Source organism: Triticum aestivum, chromosome 1D (genome assembly GCF_018294505.1).
Source record: "Triticum aestivum cultivar Chinese Spring chromosome 1D, IWGSC CS RefSeq v2.1, whole genome shotgun sequence".
NCBI lineage: Eukaryota > Viridiplantae > Streptophyta > Magnoliopsida > Poales > Poaceae > Triticum > Triticum aestivum.
The window spans coordinates 387091420-387099433 of NC_057796.1; the positions used below are offsets into that span (position 1 = coordinate 387091420).

Here is an 8014-nt window from a genome sequence, read left to right on the forward strand (position 1 = left end):
AATTTCATGAGCATTTTTTAATTTATATAAGCAATCAGGTAACCACGCATTTAACCACGGCACACATGCACGATAACGTAAGTTTGCCCCTAATTAGTTCTCGGTGCAGCAAAGATTCTCGTCGCTGCGGTACAGCTACCCGCCGCGCTATGTGTGCCACCTTTTACGATCGTGTCACGTTTTGAAAATTACTATCCCCTCACATCACCCCCACCTGTTCTCACCTACCCCCCACCCCCCGCCCCCACCCAACGCATCTCTGTGTCTCTCTGCTCTTCTCACCGGAAGGAGCTCGGCTCCCATGGAACCAGGTGCGGCAGCCTGTTCCTCGCCACCCGAGTTGCCCTCTCCACACCAAAGCCAGCGCTATGTCCATGCCTTGTAATGGAGCCTGGAACTCAACACCACCCACGCCGTCCTGATGCAAGACATGAATGCCTGTTCGATACGTCGGGCACACATGTGCAAGGCAGAGGTCGCGTGCTCACCACTGGCGCCTGCTGACACTATGCAATGGAGCACCCTATGGCAAGCTATCAACTCTAGCCTTTTTGTCACATCAAAAGGTGACAACAATGCCGCCCTCTTTGCACATTTTGTTGACTCCGGCCTCCATGATCGTACACAGGGAAATACTAAAGCAATCAACTCGGAGCAGGACTCGGCTGCTTGCATCTTCGCCTTCAAAAATGCACAATTATGTTCTTACCCCCTCATCAAGCAATAGACGCCATTAGCTGTGCACATGTTACTCTTGTTTTTGGCACAGACAGATGCAGAAACCGAGACACAATGACGGCGCATGTTCCTTTCATGCACATATATCACCAACAGCTGTTTTAACAAAGGATACATTAAGCAATACGTAATCCTGGGGCACATATCACCGAGTTCAATTCAGGCATACATGACATAGAGTTTGAAAAACATCGAGAAAACATACGATAATTCTACCCAGAAGATGCAAGCAAATCAGACTGCCTACAGGAAATTTGGCTCAAATGGGCCTGTTTTCCTAATGCCGCAAGTATTGCGCCGATGTCCAATGACACCACAGTTCGTGCATTTCGGCGACTTCCTTGGAGCCTTCGGCAAATTGCCTCGCTGGGACAAGTTGTACACTTGTGCCCCTGCTCCCTGCAGATAGTGCAAAACCGCGACCTCTTCAGTTGCTGCTCATACGGAGCCTTGTCCCTGCTGTTTGTCGGCCTCCCCCTCTGCCTCTTCTTCTCATTCAGGCCAACAACTGAGCAACTGGATTCATCATCTCCTGTATGTTTTTGCAGCACAACATCACCCTCTGCTGGTACATCCACCTTATGCGCTGCAATCAGTTGCTGTTTTTCTCTCTCTGCAAGCCCCATTCCATCTTTATCGACGCTTAGCGGAAGCAGAGTCGCATGCACCTCCTTCATCATAGCCATGAAAACATCATAGCACTTAATATTGCTGTCTCCAAGCACGACACACTCAAGCGCTTTCATGTACATTGTGTGATGCCTGAATGTATCACTAGCCGGGGGTCCTCTGTCTCTCTGATACCTAACCAAATGGTCAGGAAGAATGTCACGCGCCTCTCTGGTCCATCGTTTAAGTATATGCTTCTGGGGTATTTTTTGCGATCGGAAGTGCACCATCACCTGTAACGTGGGGACAGAAAGGATATCTATAAGATATGCATTTCAGGTAGCAAACAGGGAACATAAATAAACGGTACGATGAACACCGAGACACACCTGCAATGCATGGCAGCACACTAGCCCAGCATGTTCAAAATAACCGCACTCGCAACTGAAAAAACTCTCGTCTTCATCCACTTCTATCTTGAATTCAACTTTGCTCCATTTTTCCCTTTTGTCCGCTTCTACATGGGTCGACTTGTAAATCCGCCTAGGCACCACCTCGTCCAACACATGTGCCCCACACTTATACAATTCTTCACTAAACTTTTCAAACATAGCTCTGGTGTAAACTTTTGCTAGCATGCTTCTCAATTGGAAGGTTGACCCTAAGGCACACACCGCTCTGCGATCTGAACCACAAGCAAAAAGGTGATTATCATGTCCAGGTAGCAACGGAAGAACCATAATGATGTTGAAAAAAAACCCAACACACTCACCAGGGATGTCCTCTTCTCCTGGAAACTCTCCTCCGCCTCTCTGTTAAATTGCAGTTTCTGGAACTGCTTAAGAAACAGATGCATTGGGCACCCTCGCGGCATGTAACCTTTCAACAGATGGTTGGCGCTCTCGCTCCGTTGAGTGCTTGTCATCCTGGCACAGAACACCCCTCTGAAATATGGCTTTGCCCATTTATGCCTGATCTCATATATCTGCGTTAAGAATGGATGTTTCTTCAAGGAGTATTTATCCAGCATCTGGCTCCAGCCCTCCTCAAACTCTTCTTCCGTGATCATGTGATGGACATGCTTGTGAAATTCCAGTTTGAAGTCGCTGTTCTTGCTCCAAAGAACGCCCATGGACTCCTTCGCCTTTTTCAAAACATGCCATTTGCACCAGCGGTGCACGGTATTGGGCAGCTCTGCTTCGATTGCCAGCTCCATGGAGCGTGCCTGATCTGCATTTGTAACCCAACAAAACAAAACGGGGAAATGACCAGACAACGAGAAATGTACAAGGAAATCATCGCATCAATAAGTTACGAAAACACACTCACATGCCGGCACACCAACCTGTAAGTATTGTCTGCAGGTGTTTCCCACCCACCATACAGACAAACTCCTTGAATATCCACTTGAATGTTTCCTCTTTCTCGTCTCTCATCATCGCTCCCCCGAAAATTATGCTCTGGAAGTGGTTGTTGACGCCGACAAACAGACCAAACGGCATATCATACAAGTTTGTCCTATAGGTGGTGTCAAATGTTATTGCATCTCCGAAACACCTGTACTGATCGCACCCCCTACTCGTCACCCACATAAGTGTCTTTATGCGGCTCTCCTCGTTGACCTGCACGGTGTAGTTGAAATCTGGATCATTAGCTTTCATCTCCCCAGCAAGTTCATCGTCTTGACAGCATCAAAATCTAACTGCTCCTTGTTGAGCTTCTTGCATAATGTCTTCAACGACCTCTTTGTAAAAGGCACATTCTTCGCGACACCAAAGAAGCTACCAACAATGCTGAAAACCTTCCCGAGGGCAACATTATTATCCCTAAGCTGCTTCACAAGATCTTTGGTGTATCTGTCTATATGCCTATGTGACTTCCAATGCATTTTCTGGCCACACGTAACGGAAAGTGGATGGTTGTGCCCTGCTTTGTGCTCTGATATGTACCACCCGACATCCTTTGATCGGAGCAGCCTTATCATTGCACTGCAACCACACCTCGAAGAACGTCTGTTCTCCTTCAATGGGGACCCCTGGAATGGAAAAGAAGATGATTATCAACCTCAATGTACGATAGAAACCAAGATTCAGTCTAGAGGGAGTATATTCAGAAGCCAAAGGTGCATATTAGTAATGACTTTTTTTCCACACACGTAGCGCACATGCACAGACAATCTCTTGCATACATCTTGTTCTTTGCACGGTTGAGCCTGCTCTTTGCCAGCCGTATACCAAACCCAGTCTCCCATGAATATAGGTTGTAGAACTCATACGCCTCATCCAGCGAGTCAAACTCCGTGCCAATTTTTGGATTGATGACATGCCCTTCACATTTTTCGGCATAAGCACGGATAGACAACTCAAGTGCTGTTTTCCTGTCGGGGTTCATGTCCCTCTCATCAGGTACTTTCCCGAGCCTCACCCTGCGAAACGAACAAATTCATAACAGTCAGCATACATGCTACCACTCGACACTAAAAAAAACAGCTACCGACAGAGCTCCGCCCATGCATAAATAACAAACGCCACAAATATAACTGACATACAAAACAGGGAACTTGTCAGCTGCAATTGCAATTTTGCTGTCACCACTATAATCCAGCTCTACGTACGCAAGACAAACTCCACAACCATAACCAGACCAATTCATCATATCTGTTTTTTTGCAGGTGTTTAAATACACAACCAGCCTTTTTTCTAAAATTCAAACTAGAACGTCATAAAATCCAAAATATAAACTGCTGTTTTGTCCCGCATGCGCCCGCAGTCTTAGTAATCCAAAATAATCACCGGAAACCATGTTTAAACTCACAAAGCACATTTTCACTTCTGTATACCCCATTTGCATTCTGTATGACACCGTCAGAAAGCATTTCCTCTTTCACGTAATTCAAAAAATCCATGCAAAAGTCTTGAATATCCTGGTCTAAACTGTACCCATCGTGCTAAAGCCACAAAATAGCCATTTGCTCTCATGTCCACAAGACCATCCTAGAATCCAATCATCACACAAAACTGCATGCGCAGGCTAGGTTCATCTCAGTAATCCTAGAATCCAACCAACGAACCAGATACATATTCAATCTGAAACCATCGCACCCTGCCTCACACTACGATTGACACGACTCAAACAACACGCATCAGACAATTAACTACTTGATACTTGGGCTCCCAAAAAATCTATCAGCGGTGTGTAGACACAGACTATGGCAAGATAAACAGATGCGAAATGCAGCATGATTTGGGGGGCAGAAAAAGACGGACCTCCTCGTCCAGCCGCTTGTAGCTTCAGAGCACACCTTGAATCTCTGCACATCTCTGACCAGCCCTGCTTCTTTGTTCTTCTCGAGCTCTACGGCAGGAGCACTCATGGAGTCCTGGGATTCCACCGGGAACACATCCTCCTCCCATCCGGCGATGTTGGCTACATAGTTACTGCAGGCAAACCTAGCGCTGTCAGTGGATGGATTTGCAAGAAAGAAAAATCCGGGGCGGGGGAACCATTGGGAGAGAGAACTTGATGGAACAATAACCTACCCGTTGACCTCCAGTCCGTCCGTCAACATCTCGCCGGTGGGGAATCGCCGCCGCAGCTCGCCCGTGTGAAAGGCGCGGACGCCGCTTTCTGTGGAAGAGAGGGTAATGACGAGAAAACGTAGACGCGTGGATCTACCTGCTCCACATATCTGACCGGGCCCATATACATGTGCTGTTTCAAAAGCTCGCTCCTATACTAAAATGTCGGTCCAGACCGAGGAGTGCCCATGCGGGCCGGGGGACACGAACGTGTGATGGGCCGAACAACATACACCTATGCGAGCCTACATGTATCACGGACCGTATTTCACCCGCTAGGCCTGCCACCCCCCTGCTGTGAAATGATAGATCCACAATCCCAAAGCCCAACTAAACGGACCAGATTGCGGCCTGCCTGTAGCCCGGCCACCAAAAGCCCTCACTCGTGAAGCCGGTTGCTTTGTTGGGCGTAGTCCGAAGACTCCAAAGGACGCCCGACAGCTCCTCGATCCAGCAGCCGGCCGAGCACTCCAGCAGCTCGACCAGTCGGGGCTTGATGCCGGATAGGATGAGGCTGTTTGCTCGCTCCACCCGGCTGTTTGACTGCGGATGGGCAACGAACGCTAAGTCCAGTCGGATGCCCTGGGTCGCACAGAAACGGGCCAAGGCGCCTTTGGCGAAGTTTGTGTCGTTGTCGGTAATGATGCTGTGTGGGATGCTGTACCGGACGGTGATATCCACAATGAAGGTCACAGTAGCTGGACCATTCAGCTTCTTGATCGGCTTTGCTTCAATCCACTTTGTGAACTTGTCCACGACGACCAACAGATGGGTCATGTCGCCGCGTGCTGTCTTGAACGGGCCCACCATGTCCAACCCCCAAACGGCAAACGGCCAAGTGATGGGGATGGTCTTGCGTGCAGAGGCCGCCAGGTGTTGCTTGGAGCTGAAGCGCTGGCACCCCTTGCACTTGCGGACCAACTCCTTGGCATCATCCAAAGCAGTCGGCCAGAAGAATCCATGGCGGAAAGCTTTGGCAACAAGGGATCTGGAGGCGGCGTGGTGGCCGCACTCGCCTTGATGAATATCTCTGAGGATTGCCATGCCCTTCTCCGGCTCCACACAGCGATGGAAGACACCAGTCACACTGCGCCTGACAAGCTCTCCGTTGACTATTGTGTATGTTGCTGCCCGGCGTTGCACCTGTCGGGCATGAATCTCGTCGGCTGGTAGCTCTCGGCTCACCAGGAAGTTGAGGATGGGCTGCGCCCAAGATGGTGCTTCTACCACTGTCAGGATAGCAACCGGAACCAGGGCGGTTGGGTTGGGAGGCGGTGGGTCGGAGCCGGTCGCTGCTTGCTGCGTTGTTGAAGTCCCCGGGCCGGGTTCGAGTGCTGCAGCCCCCGGGCCGCCTGCCAAAGTCCTCGGGCCGACTGCTGAAGACCCCGGGCCAGATCCGACTGCTCCGGGGTTAGCCGACACGAAGATGGACCCTGATTCCGGTGAAGGCTTGATAGATGGCTTGCGCAGGCACTGGAGTGAGACGTCGGCTGGTATGACTTGCCGCGTGGAGCCGATCCGGGCCAGGGCGTCGGCTGGCTCGTGTCGGCCCCTGGCACATGAAGGAACTCACAGCCGTTGAAGTGCCCGCTGATATGCTAGACGAGGAAGCGGTAGCTTGCCATGTTTGCATCCTTGGCATTCCAGTCTCCACACGACTATTGGACAACCAAATACGAGTCTCCATAGCATAGAATCCGTCGGATGCCAATGTCCTTGGCTAGCCTGAGTCCATGTACGAGTGCCTCGTACTCGGCCACGTTGTTGGAGGCGGCAAAGTGAATTTGTACTGTGTACTTGAGCTTGTCGCCTTTGGGAGAGGTGAGGACGATGCCGGCTCCCAAACCGGTGCGCATCTTCGAGCCGTCAAAGTGCATCCGCTAATGAGTGGAATCCGGTGCTAGCGGCAGGTACTGGGTCTCGACCCAGTCGACTAGGAAGTTGGCCAACGCTTGGGACTTGATGGTGGTGCGGGGCTGGTAGAGGATGGTCTGGGGAGCCAGCTCAATGGCCCACTTCGCCACCCAGCCTAATGCATCTCTGTTGCCTATGATCTCGGCAAGGGGGCGGTGCAGACGACCGTGATGGTGTGCTCCTGGAAGTACTGCTTCAGCTTCTTGGAGGCAAAGTACACGCCATAGAACATCTTCTGGTAGTGGGGGTAGTTTTGCTTGGAGGCGGAGAACACCTCACTCAGGTAGTAGACCGACCTCTGGACCAGCTGTGCCTTGCCGTCTTCTGGGCGCTCAACCACGATCACGGTGCTGACCACCCGGCTGGTGGCGGCGATGTAGAGGAACATGGGTTCCTTGGCAGCCGGAGCGGCCAGGACAGGCGGCGTGGTCAGCATCCCCTTGAGCTGGAGGAAAGCCTCGTCCGCCTGGTCGGTCCACTCGAAGCAGGTGGTTTTTTTCATGAGCTGGTACAAGGTGAGGGCCTTCTCGCCCAGCCGACTGATGAACCGGCTGGGAGATGCCAAGCACCCGGTGAACTTCTGGACCTCCCGCAGCCGGGCCGGCCTCTGCATCCGCTCAATGGTCTTGTTCTTCTCGGGGTTGCACTCGATGCCGCGTTCGGAGACAAGGAAACCAAGGAGCTGGCCGGCTGGTACTCCGAAGACACATTTCTCCGATTTGAGCTTGATTTGAAAACTATGCAGATTGTCGAAGGTTTCCTTGAGATCCTCCAGGAGGGTACCACGCTTCTCCGTCTTCACCACAATATCGTCTACATAGACCTGGGCATTTCTGCTGAGTTGCTTGAGGAGGCACTTCTGCATACAACACTAAAATGTGGCGCCGACATTTCTCAAGCCGAACGTCATGGTCAGGTACCAGAAGGCTCCGAATGGTGTGATGAAGGCTGTCTTCAGCCGATCGGCCGGGTTTAGCTTGATCTGGTGGTAGCCAGAGTAGGCATCCAGGAAAGACAACAGCTCGCATCCGACTGTGGAGTCAATCACCTGATCTATCCGGGGCAAGGCAAAAGGGTCCTTGGGGCAGGCTTTGTTGAGGCTAGTGTAGTCGATACACATTCGCCACTTGTTATTCTTCTTCAAGATGAGGACTGGGTTGGCGAGCCAGTCCGGG

General features: G+C 51.1%; 1 pseudogene; it reads right to left on the minus strand.

Moving 5' to 3' along the window:
• Positions 1-950: 950 nt before the first annotated feature.
• LOC123159442 (protein FAR1-RELATED SEQUENCE 5-like) lies at positions 951-7341 on the minus strand (annotated as a pseudogene).
• Between the last annotated feature and the right edge of the window lie 673 nt (positions 7342-8014).